The 26,544-nt window shown below is 43.2% G+C and overlaps 1 protein-coding gene across 3 annotated transcripts in view; it reads right to left on the bottom strand.

The window, feature by feature from the left end:
• The window catches only part of Dab1 (DAB adaptor protein 1), a 270,306-nt gene that overhangs the window by 232,161 nt on the left and 11,601 nt on the right, over positions 1 to 26,544 (bottom strand). The gene's annotated exons all lie outside the window — the stretch shown is intronic.

Below are 26,544 nucleotides of genomic sequence, written 5' to 3'. Positions count from 1 at the left end.
AAAAAACTGGATTCTAATAAAATTTATTTAAAACAAGCTCATTTCAGCAAATCTTTGCAAGATTTTCCATTTTCTCACACTCCAGTTAAGAACCTATAGCTTTTCATCATTTCTACTTGCCTATCATTACAGCTAAGATTCATTTGCCTCCAATAGCTCTTCACTGTTTCATTACTTTGGGAACTATACTTACTGATTTTTACCTCAATAAATTACTAAATACATTATACGCATATTTCATATAATCCCTTAATGGGGGATTCTTTCATTCCTCATTTTACAGATGAGAAATCTGAGACCTACAGAGATGATGCAACTGGAATACCATCATCCAGAGAGCAATTTTCAGAAGCAAAGTTTAGATTTACATTTTTCTGGATTCAGAGCTCAAGGTCCTTTTACCATATTAGAGTTGAGAGGCTGTGTTACGTTGATGCTGTGTGTGTGTGTGTGTGTGTGTACACAAACAGGCAGAGAGGAGCATAGCAGAAATTGGTTGGAAGACCAAAACGTGGCATTACTGAATTTATCAAAAATATTCCATTACTGTAAATGAAGAATTTGATGTGTCTACTTGTTCAGCTGTCACTCCAAGCCACTAGATCTTACCACTAGATCTTACCAATGTGAATAATCATCCCTTGAATATGCTAGTTTAAATAGTCAATTGTCTGTGTAAGTATGAAATATTTTTTTTGAAGTGAAAGGTCTTGAGATAAGAAGAAAATGGCTTTAGTGTTGCCAATGCACAGAGCTGCTCTTGTACGCCCAGTCAAGTTATTGCCTTGATATTACCGTTCATAGTGAGGGTCCTTGGAACTTGCTGAAATGCTGAAACTTATGGAATATTTTGCAGGGATGTACACAGTTTCATCTGATACCCAGATGGCTCCTTTAGAAACCAACCTTTTAAAATTGTCTAGCCTGCTCGAGCTGGATGATTTTGTAAAGAAGTATTTAAAGGTTTAGTAATTTGTACAACCAATCACCTCAAGTACACTGAAATAGCAGCAAGGAGCTCAAACACACCCTCAGGAGACAAAAGGAGACATCATTAGACAGATGCTTATAGCTGCCGATCCCTTGATTCTCTCATTTCAGGATTTTCATCAGCTCAGTTTCAACAGAAAGCAAAGAACGAATAAATAAGAAAATAATAAAGTACCAAAAAGACCTTTTAACTTGCTTTTTGAAACTGAAAGGAAATTTGGTTTTAGTTTTCCTTGCTGGGCTCAAAACTCTTTTCTTCCAAACAAAAGTGGTTGGGAGAAGTTTTCATTCTTTGGAGACAATAATTCTAGAAACAGAAAACTCTGGGCTTTGTGTGACCAGAGGACTTGGTATAACACGTTTTGTAGGGTTCAGGCATTGACCTGTGACCTGGTGCACACCCTCTACCCAATCATACCAGCACATGGCTCCATAGAAACCTCCCAGACTACAGGCCCCAGCTGATGAATAGAGCCAGGGGCAGCACAAAAGTAGATACACCTCCAACTGTCTTCCTTCTCCTTTAAGTCCTTAGTGATAAGTCACAGCCATTGTTACCCCAATGTTAGCCAGTCAAAGACTTCAAAGAAGAGTTCTCCAGAACTTAAAAGGGTAGATTTAATAATGGGGGAAATTCCATTTACAGCCAATGCCAAGATACATTCATTTTCCCTTTCCTTACACTTAAAATACTTTTACCCGTCACTGATAAATTATCAGTGAAAACCTGGCCCATAGCCCATATTCTCCTATCTGATTCCATAGCAAGGAGGATTAAAATTTCAGGTAAGGTAAAGCCCTCCCTGCAATCTAAGTACTGGATTAAAAACTCATAGAGGCTTCTTACCCCAAAGGACCCTAGATGAAGCCAAGGCTCTTATTCTATTTGATTTCATTGAAAATAACTAAAAAGGCTCCAATTTAAATTTTATAATAATAAATAACTGTATTAAGAAACACTTTTTTCTTGTTTGAAAATTAGAAAATCAGAAAATCAATTGGACTGTCTCCTTTTAGATGGATTCAACCTAAGATCTATTGCTGTGTTTTTAAAAAGTTTATATATGAACCCAACAATTAATGAATACTATTTGGCAAATATGAAGTCTCATGAATCTAGTTCATGCTAAGGAAGACAATGGATTTAAAATAAATATGGAAGGCGTATTCTCTGAGAAAGAGGGCACCAATCCCAGGCAAATGTTCCTGGCTGAGAGCAGGGTCTCTGCTGAAAACCTTACCAACAGATGGGCATTGGTTCAACCCTACCATAGCACCAATATGAAATGGGTGAGGCGGGTGGACGGCAGGCAGGTTCAAAAGGAAGCTAAAGCCATGCTAATCTTGAGGACAGGAATTCAAGAAGGTGGCCAAATCTGTTGTGCAACTCAGACAGATGACTTCAGATAGCCAAGGGTCAGGCAGATGCACAGGATGGATCAAACTCCATGGAAGGAAGAGGTCAGCAGCCCACACAATGGATACTCTCACCCTACTTAATTAATAGGAAAGTGACATCCGTGCTTTCTTGCCACCCTACTGCTGGGGCTACTTGAGGAGTGAGTTATCTGATCCTTGAGGCTGGGCATAGCTGTGAGGAGTGGAGCTCTGCCCAGCTGGAGCTCTTCTGCTTCTGGATATACTTAGCACACTTGTGGCAGGCCAACCAGGCAAGCCTGCCCTGTGTGTATGGGGAAAAGGAAAGGATGACCTTGTCCTTGTCCCTGTGACCAGCTGGGGGACTGTTAGCTATGCAGACCTCATTTTAACTCAACTAGGTCTCCAGGTGCAGACTTGGAGACAACTAGCCTTATGTCCAGCCCAGCTTTGCCAGCAACTCAAGGGATACTTTTATCTCCATTTGGCTCCCCTGTCTGGTTTGCACTTGGCTCAAAGTGCAGAGGGAGAGAAGCAAGATTAACCAAGCTCTCCCAGAGATTGCCCAGCAAGGGCCCAGCTCACAAAGCTGGGCAGGAGGGAAGGAGGAAAGAGATTCTAGAGATAAGGAAGGTTGGATTTGGGGATCCTCAGATTCTGGTATCATCAGGAAAGGGCAAACAATCTTTCAAAACCACCACAAAACACGACAACACTTTTTTTTTTTTTTTTTTTTTTAACATTGGAAACAAGGAAATCCTGTGAGTTAGCACTCTTTATTTCTGTATTTCTGATACTGTAAGCTTGTCTGTTTCATAAAAAAAAAAAAAAAAAAAAAAAAACTTTACCGTGTTGAAAAACATATGGCAGCCATTCTTTACTCCTCATATGTTTTAGTCTCTGATGAAAAATAATTGCTTTAAGCGGGGGGTGCCATGTTTGGACACCCTTAATCAGTGCATTATCCGATAGGACATTTATTAAGGATAAAACATTTCTTTTATCCCAATAGCTGCCTCAGCAGTTGTTAAGATGAGGAGGGGGAGGGGAGTGAAAGCCTTTATCATTTCCTGATCTCTCTAGCAAATTGCCAATTTATGCACAGAATATTACAAATACTGCTGAATTATTTGAGCCTGGAATTAATTTTGAGAATCTTCCCCTTCTTTGAGTGCCCAGGGATTTGGCTTATCTTTATTTGCTGAAGGAACCATGTCACTGAAAGCAGTCCCGGGATTATTTCAAGTGAATGAATAATGAGATCGCCCAGCTTTCTAATGGTTTCCAAATTCCGTGACTACCCCTGTGAGCTCTCCTGGGCTGGCTCATCAGCTGGGCCCTCACCGTGGGTGAAGCACTGAGCTTGGAAGTGGAAGCATCTGCATTGAGTAATTAAAGCCAACAAGGAAAACACGGTGTCACCTGGGGTTACTGAAGGCTGTTTTGGAAAAATGAAGAAAAAACAAATTTCATCCTTCAGACAGTATCATTAGGGTACCAGGCAACACGATCAATTACCAAAAGCAGCTATTTTTTAGTAATTCTCTACTAGCATGAAACATATTAATCACAACAAAAATCAGTGCTCTTGCTAGAGGTTAAGTGTACACCAAATAAGAAAGTGGGCTTCTAGGCTTCAAAACAATGGCAGATGAACCAAGAACCCAAATAAATCGCTGTTTCACACAAAGTTTTCTATGTACCATGGCAACCTAGCTGAGAGGACTCCACTCCCGCGGGCTGGTCAGCTACATGACCCATAGCCATCCTGAAACACTAAATTTCATTTACTTTTCTTGCTAAACTATTAATATCTATTGTGGAAAACTTGAAAAACAAACACAAGGATGAGAACAAAATTCATGCTTAATCTGAAAAACAGAATCCATTTAATATTTAGAGTGTTTTGTTTCAGTCATTATTTTTCTACTCATTCTCAAACACACTCACACAGTTTTTCCACTGGGATCATAAGTATCATGCCATGTCCTTAATCACTAAATATACATGTACATACACACATATACACACCCACCATACATAATACTCTTATGTCTATAATATAGAATATGACTAGTTTTTTTTTTTAACTGTTGAATCCCCAGCATTCAAAACAGCATCTGACATACAGTTGGTGCTCATTAAACATCTTGTGAACAAGTAAGTTAAATAACATGAATGAACAAATGAATGAGTGGTTTTTCTCTCTGCAAATGGTTAAAAGTCAAGCTGGACAAGCACTGCGTCTCCAAGAAACCAATATGTCAGAAGCAGGCTTCTTTATAGCTATTTCTGGAGTTTATAAAGCCTGAGTGAATCCTGGCTATGGTACTGTCTTTAACTCATTTCATTATACACAGCTTTCTGTATAAAAGGCCAGCTATATATGATAATTTTATGTTACAATATACAATATATAATTATATGATATTATATATATAATAATTTATGCTATATGGGTTCCAAAGCTACAGATTCAATCTGAGGATTGAAAGCACTTGAAAAAAACATTGCATCTATACTGAAAACATACAGACTTTTATTCCTTGTCATTATCCCTTGAATAATATAACAACTGTTTGCATCATACTAGGTATTATAAGGAACCTAAAGATGAAATAAGATATACAAGAGGATGTGTGTAGGTTATATAGAAATACGACACCACTTTATGTAAAAAACTTGAGCATCCTCAGATTTGGTGTCCTCAGGGGATCTTGAGGATACTAAAGAAATGACTGTACTTTATGTATCTTTTGCAAAACCCAAACAACATTTCTCCTCTAGCATGGAAACTAATAACCTAGCTCTTCTGTTTTGTTTTTAAAATACAACACAAAAGCAAGTCCTTTAAGAACATTCAAGTCTCTTTCAGAGGCTGCTGACAGGATCAGAATGTTAGCCCGGAACATCCACAAGCCCCTCTCAAAATATTTCCAATAATGTTGTTGAACTGCCATTTCATTAAAAAAAAAAAAAAAAAAAAAAAAAAAAAAAGGTTGTAACTGTCTACTGATTAAGCATTAAACCTAAGATATCATAAATGACTTATGTTCAAGGGGCTGCCATTTTCTGACTGATCAGCTCTTTGGGTGCAATTCCAATACACTGGCCTTCGTGTGCCATTTATGAAATGTATATCTTAAATCAGCGAAGTGAAACCAACATCATTAATTCTACAAAAATCAGGGAGCCACCACATGTATTATCCTGCCCCGTGCATCGTTTTCAGCATGTTACTTCCCATGCTGGATATTACCATTGCTTGATATTATCCCTTATTACTTTAAAAGCAATTTTACATTTCACATCCAAATTAATGGCTAATCTCCAAAGACTTATTATGTTTAATTACTTTTTGTTCCTGAATCCTCCCCCCATTCTCCCTGCACATTCTCTGCTTAAATGATGCTCAAGAAACTTGAGGTGTAATCAAGGGATCACGAAAGTTGTTCAACTGTGGATGCTAATTAGAATGGAGGCAGGATTTAGAAGATAATCTCTCCAAATTCAAAGGGTCTCTGAGACCCACGGAAAGGTCATATTTGTTCAGTTTGAAGGTCTGACAAAGGACAAGGTTTCTAGGTCCAGCTCTGCCTCTCACTTGCCATGTCCTTACACAGTGGCTCCATCCCTCCAGTCTGCATGCCCTGCAGGTGCCCATCAGAGCCCTCCCCAGGCCACAGCTGCACTTGCTCACACCCAGGGCCTGGTACACCCTTCCCATGTCCACAGCCTTCGCCCAGAGCTCCCTGTTCCCACATCGGACATCTGACTTCAGGATACCACTGCTCTTTTCAGATTCTGACCTCTGGCTTCACGTTCTTGCACCACCTCACCCTGATCTTCAGATTCAAACCCTCGAATAATGTTGCCAATTCTCTATTCTCTACTTCCCTGATCAAGCTCTGTGCTTGTTACTCAGCTTACCCATTCCCCAAAGTGGACAAACCTTGGCCTTGTTGATTTTCCAAAGCAGCTGCCAGCAACCAACAGCCTAGCAGCCCCTGTTCCTGGATTAGATGCAACCCAGTCCCAGGCCTGTTCTAACTGAGCAGGATTAAACCCCATGGGCTGCAAAGTCTCGGGGCTTGGCATTTAAGTGGGTTTAGAGACCTGGGGTGTAGGCCCAGCTGTCTTCTCTGAGTTTCCTTCACTGACAGACCTGGGATCAGACATAACTCAGCATGAGTCTCCTGCCTGAAACCTGTTCGGGTCCCCACTCCTGAGCTCCGCTCAAGGTGGCTTTTCCCAGCACCCAAACCTTCTCTTGGAGGGGAGCTGGACTTAGTCTCTACCTGGTGGCCATGGTCCTGCTTCTAGCAAACATACTGGTCAGCTGCTTCCATTAGGCTGAGTGCTACCTCCCATCCCCAAGGCATGGTCGGTCAGTGGCTCTGCAGTTCTCAGAGCTCCCTACCTTTTGCCTGATTAAAAACAGGAAATCTATGCTTAGCACTTTTTTTCCATGTCTGTATGATAGATAAAATGCATGTATTATCGTGTTTTTTTTTAACATCCTTCCAGTAACTCATGTAAGGGATGTATTATTATTCCATTTTTTAAAATGAAGAAACTGATATCAGGACGGTTGGTCTGGGGCTCCACAGAAATGAGTCTCTGTGACTGGACTGGACCCATGTCCATTCCTTTCCTGTGTAGGTCAGGTTCTCCTCTGCTTGTGTTCATTTCCTATGATGCTACAACAAATCACCTGGTGACCTAGAACAACAGAACTTTATTCTCAAGGTCTGCAAGCCTTGTTCGAGTGGGAACTCAGTCTAACTGGACAGAAATCAAGAAGTAAGCAGGGTGACCTCTCTCTGGTGACTCAAGGAGAATGTCTGTCTGATCCTTATTTCTTCTGGTTTCTGGTGGCTACAGGTGTTCTTTGGCTTGTGATTCCGTCACTCCAATCTCTGCCTCTACCTATGAACACAGTACCTTCTGCTTCTACGTCAACCCCCAACCTTGCCAGTCCCCTTCTCAAAAGGACATTTGTAATTGCACTTAGGGCCCACCCAGGTAACTGAGGATAATCTCCCCACCTCAAGGCCCTTAATCCAATAACACCTGTGAAGTCTCATATTAGGTAACACACAGGTTCTAGGGATTAGCACATAAATATTCAGAGGTCCCATTTTTCAGCTTAGTAAACATCACATTTCCAATTTCCACTTCTTAAAGCCGCTGGAATTTTTTTCCTGGCATTGTGAATATAAAATTAATATTCTTAGCTGGGTGAAGTGGCACATGCCTATAATCCTATCAACTCAGAAGGCTGAGGCAGGAGGATTTCTATTTCGAGGCCAGCCTTGGCAACTTAGCAAAGACCTTGTCTCAAAATAAAAAGAAGGCTCAATGGTAAAACATCTCTGGGTTCAACACCCAGTACTAATTGATAGATAGTACATAAACAAGCAAATTCATCCAAGCGAATTTTCTAGGTTTCCATAAGTATTTGTATTGATCATACCCATTCTTCAAAGTAGCAGGGAAACAGGCATTAGTATGCTCCTAAGACAGCTGAGGAAAGAGAGCATCAAGGGAAGAGACTCTCACCATGGTCCATCGGGTAAGGAGAAGGTAGCTGAGATGTGAACCCAGCAATGCCAATTTGCCATTGATCATGAGGAATTTTACGCCAGATCCACTGGCATGCTCCTTGGGACGACTCAACTCAACAATTTCCTTTCTCCTTCCCAGAAAACACATGTCCTCCCACCAGGAGTCACCCAGAGTCGTGGGCTGCTCATCCTACAATCTGCTTCTGCTAGCCCGAGCTGGGCAGTCTGTCCTCTTCCAACACATCAACAAGATGATTTCAATGAGCTTTTCTCCCCAAATCGCTTTCCTCATCCATGAACTGTGTTACTTTCTCCCCTTGTAATTATTCTACATTTTTGTACTTTGAACTACATTTACCATCTGCTAGCTCAATTACGCAAATGATCCAAATCCTTTTGAATCTGGTTAAATTGTTGGATGGGATTTGCTCTCTCCCCACTTCTAAAATCATCTGTGAACCTGGATGTGACACACAGAGTCATAAATAGACGGGACGGGAAGGTGGGAGGTGGGGGTTGGGGGGGGGGCAACATGTCAGGATGATGTCAGGGACAGAATAGGTGGTGTGGGCTTGGCAAGGGGCGTGATTTCTGTAGCCATGTCCCCAGGAGCTGGGGAGTTAATTGTCAACCTCCAAATGTGCAGGTTCAGCACCTTTGATGTCTCATTTTCTCATACTAAAAAAAAAAAAAATATATGAACCCTACTTTCTCACCTCCCTGGAAGATTTTTCTGAGGATTAATGATGAGATGGTTTTGATTAAGCACCTTGGAGAGAAACACTGCATAGATCACTGGCATCTGGATAATGCCACAGTGAGCTGTTGTGAAGCCGGAGCTGACATCAAAACTCCCTGCACTCACATTCTCCCCTTTGATCTCTGCCTTCGCTGGATAGGGTCCTCTTTGCATCCAGGCCCCTGTGTGACCTCTGTGGGTTCAGCAATCATTCACCAACCAACTATAGCAAGCACCAGCTGGGGAGAGAGAGAACAGACACAGTGCTGTCCTCAGAGGACTCAAGGCTGAGAAGGGCAGTGGGCCAGCAAAGAGGGGGATGGAGCATTAGTGGGGCTGGGCGGCAGGGAGGGAAGCAGAGGACGCCGGGGTGGGGGAGGTCCCTCACTCAGCCTGGAGCCAGCTGTCAGGGCCCTTGATTCCAGAGTGAGGAACCACAGAAGGAGCCAGCAGGGATCTCCGGGAGAGAGGAGGGAAAGTAGTGGGCTGAGTGGAAAGCACATGCAGAGGCCTATAGGATGCAGGCAGGGAATGTTCTGGAAGGTTTGAGGAACCACTGGTTGCTGGTAAGCACAGGCAGAGCAACCTTGAGGGACCATCAAGTGAGTGCATGGCACACAGGGAAGGGCACCGTCATGTGGAATTCACACCGCTCACGATGAAATTGGCCTGCAGCCAGGAACGGGGGACCGGCCTGTCTGTAGAGGAACCTGTCCTCTGCCAAGTGTTGCCCATGACTTCTGGACCTCCTCGACCCCAACACAGGAACCCAGAAATTAAAACTGGACCAAGCCCTTAAGTGGCATCTCCGGGTGGTCACAGCTTTCCAGATAAGTTTTTTTAAAATTTTTTTTTAGTATTTATTTTTTAGTTGCAATTGGACACGATACATTTATTTTATTTATTTATTTTTATGTGGTGCTGAAGATCGAACCCAGGGCCTCACACGCGCTAGGCGAGTGCTCTACAGCTGAGGCACAACCCCAGCCCTTGCAGATAAGTTATTTTATGTTTTTTTGTTGTTGTTGTTGTTGCTGCTGTTTTATATCAACTCCCATTTTTGTTTGCTCATTTTCTTCTGTGTGTTTCTGATTATTAGATCATGATGAAAACATGCTCCGAAGACTCTCAGAGCTCTACAAAGTAGGCGTCTTAGGCATCGGGGATCCTGAGCGCACAGATGACTCTGCCAAGGTCAGCCTCACAGAGCCGCTCTGCAGTGGGAGGATCCAGCATGCAGACTCTTCATTCCTTTGCCCCCCAGACACTCAGCCAGGCCTCTAGCACATTAGGGGTGGGCTCTTGGCATGCCCATTTAACAGGTGATGAAAAAGGCCCAATGACTAAATAGTGTTTGTTTCATAGAGAGAGATACTAGGGCTGAGGAGTCCTATCAGAGGGCTCAGCACTGTCTGTCCCACTCCCGCAGGGGCTGTCTTTGACCCTGCCCCAGGATTATTAGATCACAAGTGTAGTGTTCATCTCTGCTCCCTGTTCCCTCTAGTGTTAGGGGATGGACAGATGAGAATAATTCTATAAAATGAGTTCACTGTGCTGACCGACCACCCCGCTTTTTTTCCTAAGCAGCAATTTACCTGTAGCCCTGCCTGGGTATGTCACATTCTTCAGCAAACTACCTGTTCACTGCAGGAGAAATTCAGGCCCCAAAATAATACTGATAAGAGGAACACAAGTCACCGTGAAGGCAGAGATTTTGTGACCTGTTCCTAAACTCTGGGAGATAAGGGTCGTTTCTCCTAATCATAAAATCTAAGAACGCATGATTAAGAATCCAATTAGAACAGGTCAGCCTGGGCCAACGTGACCTAGCATTGCCATGACAGTGGGGTACTTAAAAGTCTTATGCCATCATACTGTCAGTCAAAAGTCAAGAGGTGGAAGGGATTCTCTGGAAACTTCTCTGGGATTTCAGAAGAGGCACATGGTCGCTCTCGGGCTCTCTGAGAGGACCCACTTTCTCCTTTGAGAATGGCCCCTTTTCTATCCCTTCAACAAAACTCACGCCTGTTACTTTAAGTGATGTGTCTGAAATCATTCTGACTTGATCACAAGAATCAGAGTTTGAAGGGGGACTTGCTGCTGCCTCCGTTTCTCAGAATGCCCCAGCTCTGTAACACTAGGAGTGTCAGCTCCCTGAAGGGAGTAATCAAGAGGAAAGAAAAATAAGGACCACACCACTTGCTCAGAGCCCAGCAAATGGGAATTACTCAGAGTACCTGTTGGCTAGTGAATGCAGGACGAGCCACCACCAGGAGAGTGAGCTTGAACAAGGACTTCCACCTGAGTAACCCTCAACTCAACTTCTTACCTGTAAGGTGACAATCATACTACCTGTCTCACAGGTTGTGATGCAGATTAAATCACATTAAGTGAACACCAAAAATACTGTCTCAAACTTGAGTGTGACATAGAGTGATTATGTCCCTCTAAGGTATGAGATACAGGGCCTCCTTGTAATCCACTCATTCATTGTTCATCACTCATCTGGCTGGAATTTGCACTGGGCTAAAGAACCTGAGAGAGTTACAGCCATTGTTCTCAAGGTCACTGGTTGCAGGAGGGAGGTGTTTTGAGAAATGGGGATTGGGGGAGGATTTCCAGCCAGTCCTCAGTTTGACTCAGTTGAACAAGTGGAATCCAGAAAGCAAGTTAGAGAGGAAGTAAAGAACACACCTGAAGTGGGTTGAGAAGCTACTCAATTTGGAAGCAATTTATAAATTTGTGTTGATTAATAGTTGTCACTGGGCATTGCTATTCCCATGGCACCAATGAGGAAATTGAGGCTCAGGTGGAGTAAATGAATTAACCAAGGTTATGCAGCTTTATGTGGCAGACACCATACCTGAACCAGGCTTGTAGGACTGAAGTCATGTTATTACAGTAAAAGGCAAACCAGTCAAAGAGAAGGTTTGCTTGTCTGGAGAACTCTTATCAACCTTGAGTATCATGGTTAACTCAAACTGTAGCCTTGCCCCTGCAGTCTCCCCCAGAGACACCCACAGGGATGAAGATGGAACACCAATCCCAGAGGTTTGCCTGTCTCTGCTGTTGAACCACCAGGCAGGGATGCATTGCTAATTAGTTGGCAAGTCCCCAAAGGAATTTTTTTTCTTCTTTTTTTTTAAGTAGTCAGTAGTTTTAGTCCCACATTCTTTCAGCTCTTACCCTGAGCTCTTTGTAGAAATCTATTTGCATCTGTAAGAGATTCATTTGCATCCAGTTTCACCAGTGGGGTTAGACTTTCCCTTTGTAAAATACTGAGCCCACAATGAGAAATGTAATCCAGAGCCTCCCAGAGCCCTTCCTCTTGCTCTGAGAGCACCAAATGATGGCCACCTCCTAGTTGGTCAAAATGCAGATTTGAGGCAGGCAGGAAGGACTGCATGAGCTCCACATGTGTGCCAGGTGTCAGGGTTGTGGGCATGTAAATCCTCTACCCCAAGGAAGTCACAGACCATGATGTCTCTAACTAGCATTTTAAAAGTGTCTCTTAAGATCAGTGTGACCTAAGGCAAGTTTATGAACTCCCTTGAGTCTAAGTTTCTGTAAAATCAGAAGACACCACTTTTTTTTTCAGTGTTTTATTGTGAAGATTAAATGAAATGATGCATATAAACATGCTTCATGAAACACCAGGACCTAATCAGAGCTCCTCCACCATAGCTGATCCCAGCCTCAAGGGTAGGTGCCAAAGGCAGGGGAGAGCTGGGGAGTGATATGGTGGTGGTGGAAGTACTTAGCACCAAGGTAGGAGCCCAGCAGGAAATGTAATGAGGTGTCATCCCTCTTGAGTCATCACTACCTAAGGGAATAACTGCATCTCAAAGGCAAAATAGCTGGGAAAGCTGCAGTTCTTTCAGGATTGAGGAGAAACTCAAAAGAATGGTGGGTGGGCGGGCTGGATGTCAGTCACAGGGAGCCAGCTTTTGTGCCAATAATTTTCATTACATTTGTTATTTCCTTAAATCTTGGCAAGGGTTTTCAAAAGCAGCATTCTGAAGTGGTTAGGTGACTTAACTCAAGTCACAGCAATTTGATGGAGTTTGGATCCAAGCTCAAGTGTGCCTTGTTTCAAACCCACCCTGTCCCTTGCCATAGGGGCAAATTGAAGATATCAGGAACAGAGACTCCTAAGATCCCTGCCTGGGAGGATGCATATCAGATGTGTGTTTGTATATGTGTGATGCTGTACTTGGCATTTTTGCATTAAGCACATTTGTTAAGGTGTCTCCCAACCAAATGGTGAACTCCTTCAAGAAAATGGTCTTTTTCCTTTCTGTACCTCATCCTATTTGTACCTTGCATCACAGAGCCTAAAATATAACACTTAATAATCACCACCCCCCGCCCCCCGTTATTTGCACTGTAAGTGATGAAACCCAGTACTTCTTCCACACGGAGCAAGCGCTTCACCACTGAGCTACATCAATAGCCTCAATTTATTGCTTTCTTGCTTGGTTTTGTTGGTTGACATGTCCCAAGTGCTTAGACATATTGTAGGCACTTAGGACACTTCAATGAGCAAGCACAAAAAAAATCTTTATAGAACTTACATTCTATTATAGGAGACAGATATTCAACAGGAAACGTAAGAAATGAGTAATTAAATATTTGCTTTTTTTTTTTTTTTAATAAGGTGAGTGAATGATGGAATGCAGGATGGGTATCTGACCTGCTTCTGACTGCTCTCCAATCTGCTCATGATCACATTTTAATCACCAATTTCCCAGTGGAATTACAGTTTCCATGTGCATATCCCTGATTTTATCCACTCCCACATCAGTCCTGTGGAAAATGCAATTATAGAATTGCCTTCCATAATCATATGCCTCATTCTGTGGGAAAGGAAACTGAGGGCCATAGATGTCATGTGCCTTAAATAAGCTTGAACTCTTAGGGAGTGGGTGAGGATGAACCCTAGACACTTGAGAACAGGTCCAAGATCATCTTCCACCTCGCCACCCTGAGCTCTGGGTCTCACACTCTTCCTGGCTGAATTCCCTAGTAGGAACAGTGAAGAAAAATTAGATTTCCTGTTTAGCATTTCTGTGATTCCCTGAGGCCTCCATCTTATCGTGTTTTCTGATCACCTAGTGGATGTTTCTGGTGCTTATATAAATATCTCAGCTGTCGATATTAACCACAATACTAATCTTGGTAATAAAAATCAACTGCTTATGTATGTAGTCTTTTTCAATATCTAGAGGGTATTACTGAAACCTCATTCGATCCTCTGGAAAAACAACAGTTAGAAACAGAGCGGAGACTGATATTATTAATTTCATTTCATAGATGGGGAAAAGAACAGGGGAGATGAAGACACTGGACAGAACTGTCCTGAGTCAAGTGGAGGCCAGACCCTCTAGGACACCAGCGGGTCCCCTACTCCTATGAGCCCCTCTGCTGGCCCCAGGTGCCATAGATGTGCTCCCAGCACCTCTTTCTCGCAGCTTCCCACCCCTCCCCTTCCATGAGTCAGCCTCTGCCACCATGGTTTCTCATTTTTATGCACCTGAGTTGTACAGGATGTGCGTTCTTGTGTGGAAGCCTGTAAAATCTATTTATGGACCTAATTGTCAGTTTTCGTGAGTGACAGACACACAGTGCTTTGACTACCCAGCCTAATGTGTCTGTATCTGACATTTTAAATAGAACTCTCTCCCCACCTCCCTGTTCTTTTAGGAAGTAATTTGAGATAGCAGGTATTTTTATATGCATATATCTTTAATTATATCTACACAACTGTCAGAGATTAATGATTTCCTCAATCTGGCTCTTCTTACAGAAGAATTCGGAACTCAGTGAAATACTAAAAAGCACTTGGATGGATGTTGTCTGTAACAAAGACATTCCCAAGCGAAGGCTTTGGCTTTAGTCAAGTTTGAGTTCTCGTTGTAGATTAATTTTGTGCGACGTTTCTATGAATTATTGAAAAAGCAGCACTCGTGTGGACGGCAAACATAAATAGATCTATACATGTAAACCAATAAAAAAGCATGTGACAGCCGGTGAGCAGGCTTTGAGTGGAAATACTCTCCTGCCCCAGGAGAAATCAGTAACAATAGGTCCCAGGTGGGATCCATGTACTTTGACCCCCAAGAGAAAATCTCACCTTCCCATGTAAGCAAACTCAATCAGAAGCATGGGGTCAGAGAGGCCTTCAGAACAAATTCATCCACCTCTTCTGCTTGAGACCAGAGTTCCTAGTGCAGTGAAACTCATTTAAGCATGGCTCTTGGGGGCCACACAGAAGGCAGGCCAGGGCACATGCTAAGCACGAGGTTGGACTCTAGAATCAAGGGTCTCCTGATATGGATGGAATAAATAAAAGGAAACAATCATCTGCACACAAAGGAAGAAAGGCTCTGAGGGACATTCGTGTACTGCCATCAGGAAGGAGAGGCAGAAAAACCAGGCCTAATTTCTCAGCTAATCAGGTATGTTGGGCAAGTTAACTGTTCTTTCTTCCCATTGAGATGGGACTGTCTGTGAGTATCAAATGAGGTTGGTCTCTCCTTCCCATGTCCCATCTCACTTCCACTGCTGTCCTAGCATGTGTTCTAGCACCCAAATTTCTCACCATTTGTTCCCAAACACCAATTCTCAATACATCGAGCTTCTTAGGTGGCTCACGCACATCTTCCTGTGTTTAATAAACTCATCAACTCTCAACACCTAGCTCCAGTCCCACTCCCCCAGGAAGCCTTCTCCAATTGCCTAGGTACCTTTATCATTCCCTGAATCCCCAGAAGCCCCACGAAGGTGCTTATCACACTAGACTATAGCTATTTTGCTGTCTTTCGTCACAGCCAGTTGGTGTTTCAGAAAGCAATGCATTTATATTTTATTGAGGGCTGGCTCTGGCAGACAGATAACTCCATGAACTGTTGCTTAAATAGATGGTGAATGGATGGATATACAAATAAATGAGCAGTGTGTGCACATACTTTGTAAACTATAATAAAGGAGGCCACTGTTTAATGAATGTTTACCCTGTCCTCAGACGCATAGGTACCTTTATCTCATTTCCATCATTCATAATAATTCCACAAAGTAGAATTGGTCCAAGTAAATTTATGGACTGGGTGCTGACTAATCCAAACTAATTTCAGTGACAGTGTCAGCACTTTGGATGCTATGGTGGGCAAACAGAAAGATTCTCTCATGTCCTAACCTGTGGATCCTATGAATATGCTCATATTTGGAAAAAAAAATATTTGCTGATACAATTAAGTTAAGGATCTTGAGATGAAAAGATCATCCTGGATTATTATATAGGTGGGCCCTAGATCCAATGAGAAGCATCTTTATAAAAGACATACAGAGACTATGTGAAGACAGAGCAGAAAGAGATGTGGCTACAAGAGATGCCAGTACCCATTATGGAAGTGGAAAGGGATAGATTCTCCCCTTGTCTCTCTCCAGATAGAACAATGCTGCCAACATCTTGCTTGGGATTTTTGGCCCGAAGACCTGTGAGAAAGTAAATTCTGTTGCTTTGATCACCAAGTTTGTGATAATTTGTTACAGCAACCTCAGAAAACAAAAAGCTAGGAAGAATTTTCTCTAAGGCATGTAGCTATTCATCAGCGGAGACAGGATTCAGGTCTCCACCTGACTTTGTGCTTTCTGGGGTGTCAGGATTCCTCCCACTCGTGGGCTTTGCAGAGAGACAGCTCCAATACCCTGCACTCTGCATTCCTAACATCCAGAGATGCCCACTAGTAAGATCTGGAGGCACCTGTTACACAGTGGGGTTGAGGATGAGGACACTGAAGGGGGTGGTTTTTACTCCTTCAGCATTCTATGAATTCCTATCCAAAAGCACATATAATGTAACATAAAAGAGAAAGTGGGAAGAATGAACCAGAATCCAACTTAAAAGCCAGTTTTGTCTTCTCCATAGGCATCCCAAGGTCTCCCTCCATGCTGCCATGTCTTAGAGAGTAGCGGGGCTGAGGAAACTATTATAAGAGTTGGTTTTAACATCCCAACTCTCCACAGGATTTATTAAATCATTTATAATTCCGAGAATCTGAAGTACATATTTAATATTTGATTCTTAATCCATAAATATTTACATGCAGGGATTTCTCTATGTTCAACAAGACCACAAGAGGGTCTGCACTTTTAGCCAGTGTGACCCATGAAACTTTACAATTCCCTCCTGCAAAGCAAGGAGCATTTCTTCAAGAGTTGCAATGTAGGAAAGAGTCATGTATACCTGGGGTGAGCCATGAGCACCAAGAACCAGTGAGGGATTCAGCTTTGGGCAACCACTCTGGACAGGGACAGCAAAACCAAACACTCGTGTTGCACTAAGTACTTCCAGAGGTTGCTGTGGCATTTCCTGTTACCTTTATGACAATTACCATTTAAAATGTGCTTCTAATATGAAAGTATTGACATAGGCACTAAGAAACCTAGATGACCCTCTTTGAATCCTTGGTTAGAAATCTTGGAATGAGCCAGGCTTGGTGGTACATGCCTATAATTGTAGCAGCATGAGAAGCTGAGACAGGAGGAACACGAGTTCAAAGCCAGCCTCAGTAACTTAGTGAGATCCTGTCTCAAAAAAAAAAAAAAAAAAAAAAAAAAATGCTGGGGATGTAACTCAGTGGTTGAGTGCCTCTGAGTTCAATTTAAAAAAAAAAAAAAGAAGAAGAAAGAAAGAAAGAAATCTTGGAATGTTGTTGGCAGTCTCAAGATACACAATTTTATTCATTAGCTTTATTAAGTGTGAGGCATTCAGATGGAAGTTGTAAGATAAAAAGATCAGGTTCCTTGAGAGGGGTGTTACTCTTGTCCTAAATGACTTGTAATAGAATGAGAGCTGTTACTCACTAAATTCTTACTATGTGCCAAGACCTCCACTGGGTTCCGTACATACACTAATACTCTACATCGTGATTTTATGGGTGAATAATGAGACTCTGCATGGTAAATAGATCATTGGAAGAATCCTTTATCGAATATTATGGAGCCAAGTTTCAAACACGGACAATCCCTCAAGAGCCATTCAGGCAACATCAGCCCTGGTCTGCTCTTCAAAGAGGGAATTTAATGTAGGAAACCCTTACAATGGTGTTAGAAAAGCTGAAAGGCCAAAGAAAAAGGAAGTGATACAGGATTAGTGAGAGCAGGAAGCTGCTACCAGCCCTGGGATTAGACCAACAAAAGAAGGAGGTGCCTTGATCAGAGCCCGGCCTGGAGATGGGGCCTTGGTGGCTGGAGCTATGCTGCGGTTACTCTGGAAGGTCATGGGTGGAGACACTGTGTGCCAAGAGTTGGATCTGCAGAGGAGATTCAGCTATTGCCAGAGCCTCAGCAGAGCGAGGAGAAGAAACTCTCTATTTGCCCTAGTCCCAGGTCTCACACCAGGGCCTGCCACTGGCTGACTACAGCCCCAAGCGCACTATCAGGAGAGCCCAGGGAAGATGAATCTGTGAAGGTGGGCTCCCTGGGCTATGAGGAATGTCCTGCCATCACAGGTGGAACAGGAATCCAAGAGCAAACAGGTAGGGGCCAGCATTCCAAACCAGTCCTACATCTTATCCTATCAGATGTATTTGCTCACCCTGTGGCCTCAAGTGCACCACAGTTACCCTGTGTCTGCTTTGTTAGAACACCCTGGATTTCTCCTCCCTGCCTAGACCACTTGTATAGCTGATGAGATACTCAGCCTGGCACGGATGATGATGCTTCCTCTCCTCCGAGGCCCTGTGTGGGCATGTCTGTGGGCTCACCCGGAACCCATGGACAGGTTCTTTTCATCTTAACAGCACGGGATATCCTCCACTTTTACTTCTCATCCACTCCCTTCACCCTTTCAATGGTGAGATGGTCTTGCCCTGCCCCCAACCACCCTGCTCTTTCTTTCCAAGTGTATGGTCCAGAGATCAGGGAGACTCTGACATTCAGGCATCATTTGGGAGTGACAAGCCAGCTGGGAGGGAGAAACAGGTTAGAGACAGACTGCTATGACTGCCTGGTAATCCTCCATCGATCATGTATGGCGAGAGGGAGCAGACAATCATTGCTTGTGAGTGAGACAAGATCAAAGGATTAAGGGTTTTTTGGTAAAGAAGACTTGGCGTTTGGGCATGAGAACTGTAAAAGTCGGTCTGCTGAAAGGAACAGCTTGCTAGGTGAAAATGTGATAATACAGCCTAAGGTCCCTTTGAAAAGCCCCAAGTTCTTTCAGGGTGAGTGGCATAGGAAAGCAGTAGCACTGCACGCCAGTCCCCAAAGCTTCTGTCACACCCCAAGCCCAGACAAGCTCCTCCGCAATCCCACCCCCTTCTTCCTGCACAATGCTCCGGAGATGGGTGGCATTGTCTGAGCCCTGAGATAGTCTCCTAGGAATGACATCATCTGCCATTTATTGAGCCCTGAACGTATGCCAGGCATTCCAATGTCCTGTGCAGCATGCGGCATTTTTCCTCATATGAACCCTGTGAGCAAACTGAAGTACTTTCACTTTGTCAAAGAAGAAACTGAGGTGGGGATAGCAAGCAATTTAGTATTTCCATTGATAATTAAAGTTACAGCCAGGTGCGGCAGCGCACACCTGTAATTCCAGTGTCTCCGGAGGCCGAGGCAGGAGGATTGCAAGTTCAAAGCTAGCCTCAGCAACTTCGAAAGGCCCCAAGCAACTTAGCAAGACACTATTTTAGAATTAAAAAGGGTGTGGGGGGGTATAGCTCCATGGTTAAGTGCCCCTGGGTACCAAATAATAACAAAAACAACTAAGAATAGCTGTTTAACGATTATTTACTATATGTCCAACATTGGGCCACATGTTTCATCGCTGAGCCCAAAACCATGAGGGGGAATGGTATCCCCAGACAAGGAGGAAAGACCAGAATTCCAGAGAAATGAAGCAAACTGACCATTTTTATTCACTATGTTCCGAAGTGGCAAAAGATTCAAATTCAGGTCCCTCTCCTGCTGGAACTCTGCACAGTACTATTCATCAATTATTCATTCATTCATTCAACAAATATTTATTGAGTACCTACTATGAGCCTGGTACTGGTAAAGGTGCCAGTGATTCTGCAATGAACACAAGAGATTTTTCATGGAACGCGCCTTGTCTTCATTGATGGCAATGTGCTGCATCCGACTCCCTCCACCAGGATTTGCTGAGCAGCTCTCAGGGCTGGACACCTTGCTTGGCTCTATCACGCTACTCCTACATGCAAAGGTGAGGATTCAAACTCAGGCCAGTTGGGAATGTCACACCTAGACTGTCCCCATGACTCAGACCATCTACTGAACCAGGCAGCTTCCCAGGTGGGAAGTGAGTGGGGATGTGATGCGAGCTGAGGCTTCCAAACACTTTTGCTCCCAAATCTTTAGGTCATCCAAAGTAAACTGAACAGAGGACAAAGCAAAAGCAAAAGCGGCTCTGTAAGCCATTCCCCGCGAAGCCCGACACCATCCTGTTGCTTTAAGTAGCTCAAAACATGCGGCCAAAGTGCTGAGTGAACAGGTGCCAACTCAGCTCATTAAGTCCCCAAAGTTTTCATGTCTCCCAGGCTAATTGGCATTAATGCATGGGGCGCCGGATGGCTATTAAGTGGGGAGCTGCGGCAGGCTCTTTAACATTCAAAACCTCAAGGAGTTTGGGATCAAAGACACAGAACATGACTGTACATGAAAAGCCACTGTGGGAGCTCTGCTTCTGTCCTTGCTGATGTTTACTGCACTTTGCGGTGGGGGGAAACAACTGTTTGGTGGCAGGACGGCTGTGGCATGTCACCATTGGGAAGCACTTCTCATTGCATGGTACAATTATGTGGCTGATTCGCTGATGCTCGGTCTGTAAACACTTACTGAACACCTCTTCTGTGGCAAGCATGGGGCTACTGGAGGGGTTCTTGAACAGCAATCAGTTCCCTGCCCTGCACTCAGGTCAGGTGGGGAGACAGACATAGGGAGGACAAAGGTACTGGGGACCGAGTCAGCACTGAGCAGCCCAGGGCCCTATCTGTTTGGCTTGTCTACAAATAATTCTTGGAAGAAGTGACATTTAGGCTGCATCTTTTGGAAATGTATGACTGTACAATCTGTGCCTCGCTATTTTGCGTACTATGCCCCAAGTACCCACGGAGTGGGCAGTAATAACTACTGTCACCTATGTCCGTAACTCTTGAATAGAGTTGAATAGAGGTGGCCACCATGAGAGCTGACCTGTTTTATACACTTTCTCTGTCAAGAGCCTGGACTTGGGGCCTTGTGACTCAGTTAGAATCCTGAATGGAGAAGCCAGGAAAGCCAGTTCTGAGCCCAGTGACAAAGGCAGGCCTGACCACGGAAAAGGAGAAGCCTGAAGTGGGTGTCTGAAAAACTAAAGCCAAGAGTACGCGCTCTGCAGAGACACCACGAGAGTGACTGGATGGATAGTTCAGGCTCCAGGCACTCAGGATGCCTAGCCTTTCTGGCTGCTTCTTTCATGAGTGGGTTCTGTTGATTCCAGAGGAAGGCCAAGGTGAAGGCTAAGCAGGGAGCCACCAAGAGGACCAACAAGTAGCACTGGAGGGCGAAGCTATTATAGCCTCCCAGCAGGTAGGGAAGATGGTGTTGATGTCTCCCCCATGGCACAGAGCCAGGCAGTGCAAGATGCAGGCACCCCGCCAGCACACCCCAACTGCACAAATCTCAGGGTCCCCGGGAGTCATCATGCTGCAGAGGCCTCAGTTATCTCAGAGAAATGACAGCAGCAACTTAATATTTCAGTGCATCTATACAGCCCTACGCTGAGAAACCTTCCTCTTGATTTCTTTGGTCTGAAACATCTCTCGGGGGCAGGGGTTCCCTAACTCCCATTTTACCCGTTAGGAAATAGAGACATAGAGGATTTGAAGTTGCCCCATGTCACCCAGCTTAATAAATACATGGTAGAGCTGTAACGGAACTCCTTGTAATCCCAAAGCCGGCACCGCAAAAAACTGAGCTGTGCTGTGAAGAACCGCTGGTCATCGTCACAGGGAGCACGATTTTAAACAAGGTCTTACACATGCTGGTGATCAGGAAGATGTTCAGGAGATGGGGCTCCCCGTGTGTGGGCAGGGTGGGCACGCTTTTGTCTGTGGTGGGAGATGGGGCACGGGATACACTGAGGCTTCCTTCTTGGGTTATCAATCCCATCACTGTTTTCTGCCCTTCCTCTTCAGCCTTTGCAGGCCACAAGAGGTTAAAATGTTCTGGGAATTACAGGACTCGCTGGCCACAGGATCTGGGATTTCCCCAATTTCTACCACCACTACCTTTTAACCCCTATTTGCCCACCTTTGCCTCTGTGCCGTGGAGTGACAGGAGGAGAAGAATCTAAATGGCTAGTTCTATTACCTAGTGGCAAGCTGGAGAAGTTAAAGGGGGTGTCTCATAGCAACTTCTAATATTTAGGCATAGTGCTTATCAGTTTGTCATAACTTGGAGGGTCTTAAGAATGCATCTTGAGGCTCACTGATGACAGGGGAAGGACAGGCCAAGGGTCCCAACTGCTGCCCTCAGATATCACCTGCACATCTGTACCAGGACCATGTTTCCCACAGGCCCCAGATGGAGCAGGGCAGGATCCGCAGGCAAGGCCTATTCTGAGAGAAAGGAGTTTGTCCAGGATGGCACCGAAGCCTAAGATGCTCCCATCAACCCTTCCGGCTTCTTTCCCTTTCTCCTTCACCCAGGGAAGACCTGGACTATGGCCTGTTGGCTTCCTCCCCATTTTTTCTCACAATCCTAAGAAAGTCTTCTCACCTTTCCCATCTTCACCTCCTATGTTTAATTAAAATCACACCCGACCTTCACTGGCCTATCTACAGTTGACGGTGGGGCCTGCAGAGCAGAGATGGAACAGAAAAACAACAACAAAGACCTGCAAGCTCCTCTTCTAAATGGAAAAGTCTCTCACAACAGAGGCACTGGGCCCGTGCTTAACACGCGGGTCTTCTAGATGTCTACTTTATCCTATTAATTTTCACCACCAAAGTTACTGGGTACCACAGGCATTTTCTGAAACGTACCAACCCCTGCAGCTGGCTTCGGAAGGATTTCAGAGATGATTTCACCCAGCGCAATGGATAATCCGTCAGCTCTGAAATGGAAGATCATAATGCTTTGCCAATCTACTCTGATCCCAGAGAAAATGGACCGATAAATGAAGATGATTTCAAGGTTTAGAGCCACCTCTTCCAACCCAATCTGCTAAAAATTAAAACTCACCAAGGCATAGTGAAAAGGCTTTTCAACTTGTCATTCTTATAAAACAGAAATACCAAATAGGCCTCAAATTCTCTTCCCTGAAAATAAAATTCAAGGCTGGGGTAGTAGATGGTGGTGAAGCCAGAGGCTGGAGAACTATTTTGCTTGACCTTGGGCCCTCAGCAAGTGACCTCCCAGGAATTTCTATTCCCTCCCTTAGAAATCAGTGATTGCCTTAAATCAGGAGGACAAAAATCCTAGAGAAGAGGGTCTGGTGCATGGTAAGTGTTCAATAAACAGCAACTACCACAATATTACTAACAATGTATTATTTTTGGTTTTCCATGCAGACTAACCAAGATAACAGTACCTGGCATATCCCAGGCCCCCAGTGAATGGTTTGTTTCTTCTGAATCTAGACCACGGCTTTAAACAAAGTGACAAACATGGCAAGTTTCCCAATTAAGAGATGAGGGAGGGTGAAGAGGAGGAAGAGAACTAATATTTAAGTAAGCTCTTGGATAAGATATTTATCTTCATTTCCTTTCAAGATCTTCATTGTATTTTTTGTTTGATTGCAAACAGTTTGGATCTTTCTGATGGATATGTGTGCTGTTCTCTCAAGGAAAATAAAAAAAAAGAGTGAGAGAGAGAGAGAGAGAGAGAGAGAGAGAGAGACACAGAGAGAGAATATAAAACTACATACCCACAAACAATGATGGATGCCAAGGACAGAAAATTTCCAGTAGACCTGGTCTATAAATTGTCATTTAAATTTGCAATTTAAAAACACTGTCTGACTTTTTGATTTAGCTGACTGTATATGAGAGACAAATAATGGAATCCTAATAAGCAATGTTTAAATGACATCTCCAGTCTCCCAGACACAGAAGGCAGCAGTAGAATTCTAAGAAGAGAAAATAAATCTACCAAGAATAGGAAAGACGACCAGAACTAAATAGTTGCACTAATCACTTGATAACAGATATCAGGAAAACGTATTTTGGGCTGTTTAAAATTCGAACCCTTAAGAGACCAAGGGTAGGTTATCAACTAAACCCCCTCCAAAGTCATTGTGAGGAGACAAAACTAAGCTCGATTTTTACATTTCATCACATTAAAACAGACGAACCAAAAAATCAAGGCATCAGGACTACATATTAAAGTTGATAAGCTGATAAGGGTAAAAGATTTGAACTACAAAAAGCACTGGAGCTCACAGATCACCACTGGCAAATCTTTTGTGGGTGGGTACTGGGATTGAACTCAGGGTCACATGACTACTAAGCCACATCTCCAGCCCTATTTTGTATTTTATTTAGAGACATGGTGTCACTGAGTGGCTTAGCACCTCACTTCTGCTGAGGCTGGCTTTGAACTTGTGATCCTCTCGCCTCAGCCTCCTGAGCCGCTGGGATTACAGGCGTGCACCACTGAATGGCAAATCTTAATGTCAGTGCTTTCCCAGAGTGGAGTTTCCCACAAAGGGGAGCACACCCTAAAGTTTTGGGTTCTTCTTGTTGCAGGAAAACATGTTAGCATTTGCTTCTGGCCACAAAGCAGAAGATAAACACTGCATCAGCTCAAAGATGAAAAGAGAAATGAACCATCTTCTAAAAACAGTTCTGGATCCCACATCATATGCAAGATTTGGCAAATTTCAGAATGGACCACTTACAAATGGCAACAATGACAGAAGAATTGGGAGAAAGGTTTTATGAGAAAAAGTGAAAGAAATTAGATTGCTTAGCACTGCAGGATTTTATGATAGAAAATACCTAAAATTGGGAGGCTTGGTGAAACAGTTATGCAGAATTAAATACATGGCAGGATCATATTAGATTGCTTTGTTTGCATGCTGGTATGCACCTATTCATGTGCAGGGGAAACAAAGCTCTTAAATAAATAAATAAATAAATAAACAAACAAACAAACTTTGAGTGTTTACTGTGTTCACTGAAGGCCAGGCCACATCATGCTCTAGGCAGCTGTTAAAATTGACTGACACTGGCAAGTTACACAAAATCTGTTTGCAATCCATAACTTTGAGAGTGGGAGGAGAAATCATAGTAATCATTATTTCAAAGCATCAAAGAAAAACTTATGGAATATAAATTATAGAATTTGGGAAAGTGAGGATCAAAGGCCAAAGAATTACCTATTTAATTGTAGACTATTTTATTATTCAACAATTGTTTAATGAGCATATACTATGTGCTGGGCCCTATGCATAATAGGAAATGAATAAAATACTATAACTTGAAGGAACCTTTACTCTGGAACAAGGGGAAACAAGTTACTGTTCAACAAAGATTTCTGATCTGCTGATCTTTCTTTCACTGGAGGACAGGGTAGGATTTGTTCTTCCTAAGTAGGGATATAAATCCAAAAGGTAGACAATGTCCTTAATAATTGAGGATATTTCACAAAGCATCCATTTAACTACAAAATATCAATTTGAACCCCAGGATTCTTTCTTGGAACCTCATTCCTCTGGGAAGTCCCTGGATCATTGTTATTCCTGCTATGTGATTTTAACAGTGCAACAAACTATAATTCTTAGTTGTCCATCATTCATGTTAGATCTACGAGTTTCTTGCATACAGACCTCTTGCCACAATCTTCTTTAAGGGCTAACATTGCCTGATTTTAGAAAATGCTTTTTTTTTTTTTTTTTTTTTTTTAAGGCAGTAAAGGAAAGAAAAGAGGCAAAGTAAGAAACTCAAAGAACTCTAGTCCTTATGTAGCCCTTAATAAAATGTGCTGACTGGCATCCCTTGATCACCTACTATGTGTTGAAGGCTGCAGTAGACATCTTCACATTTATATTCAGCTACTCCATTTTGTGCTGTTCTGAACCCTAACTGGAAAGTTATTCACTAGAAGCTACTCTGGTCAACAAAGCATAGGCTTAAAACCAGATGCTCAAGTTCAAATCCTAACTATTGGTTTTTAGCTCTGGGCAGGTGTTCCAGAAATCTGTGACTCTCAGTTTCAACCTCTGCATGTGAAATGTGAAAATAAAATGAAAGCAAATATTTAAAATGCCTGGTACATAGCTGCCTTTTTTGGAAATAGTTTTATTTCTTACAAACATGTATCTTCTGTGACTTACTCACAGCTTTACTCTGACAAAAAGTCATTGGGTACTGGCTAAAATAGCAGAAAGATGTCCTGCTAAGCCTCATGAAGCAAGGGCTAAAAGAGACCTTAGCAAGTTGCATATTATGCACCTGCTATCAAGCATCAAGCTACCTTTCTTGAGTCCAGCCGGATTTCGACTCATGGTTATCCATCACCGCTTCCGTGTGACGTCCAATGTCTTTAACACACGCTTCTGTATTGCTGTTAATAAGGGATATGGGGATGATCATTTTCCCAATGATAGGGGTCCTGATCCTTTTTAGGATCACATAATAAGAACATTTTTCATTGTTGAAGATAATTCCCCTTCCCGTGCACATTTGTCAAAGGCAGTTTCCAACAGTCCCGTACATCATCCTGAAATACATGATAAGATTCAGGTCTGCTATTCATCATCGGCTGGGCTTCTTCCAATGAGAGTTCCTGCATGGCTTTTCTTGCCTCTGATTTAACAATTGGGATACAAGTTCTCCCTAGAGCAGTATCAGCAGCCAGGGGAAG

Source organism: Callospermophilus lateralis, chromosome 7, assembly GCF_048772815.1.
Source record: "Callospermophilus lateralis isolate mCalLat2 chromosome 7, mCalLat2.hap1, whole genome shotgun sequence".
Taxonomy (NCBI): Eukaryota; Metazoa; Chordata; class Mammalia; order Rodentia; family Sciuridae; genus Callospermophilus; species Callospermophilus lateralis.
Note: the sequence above shows the minus strand (reverse complement) of the source record. Positions and strands in the feature narration are given on the sequence as shown.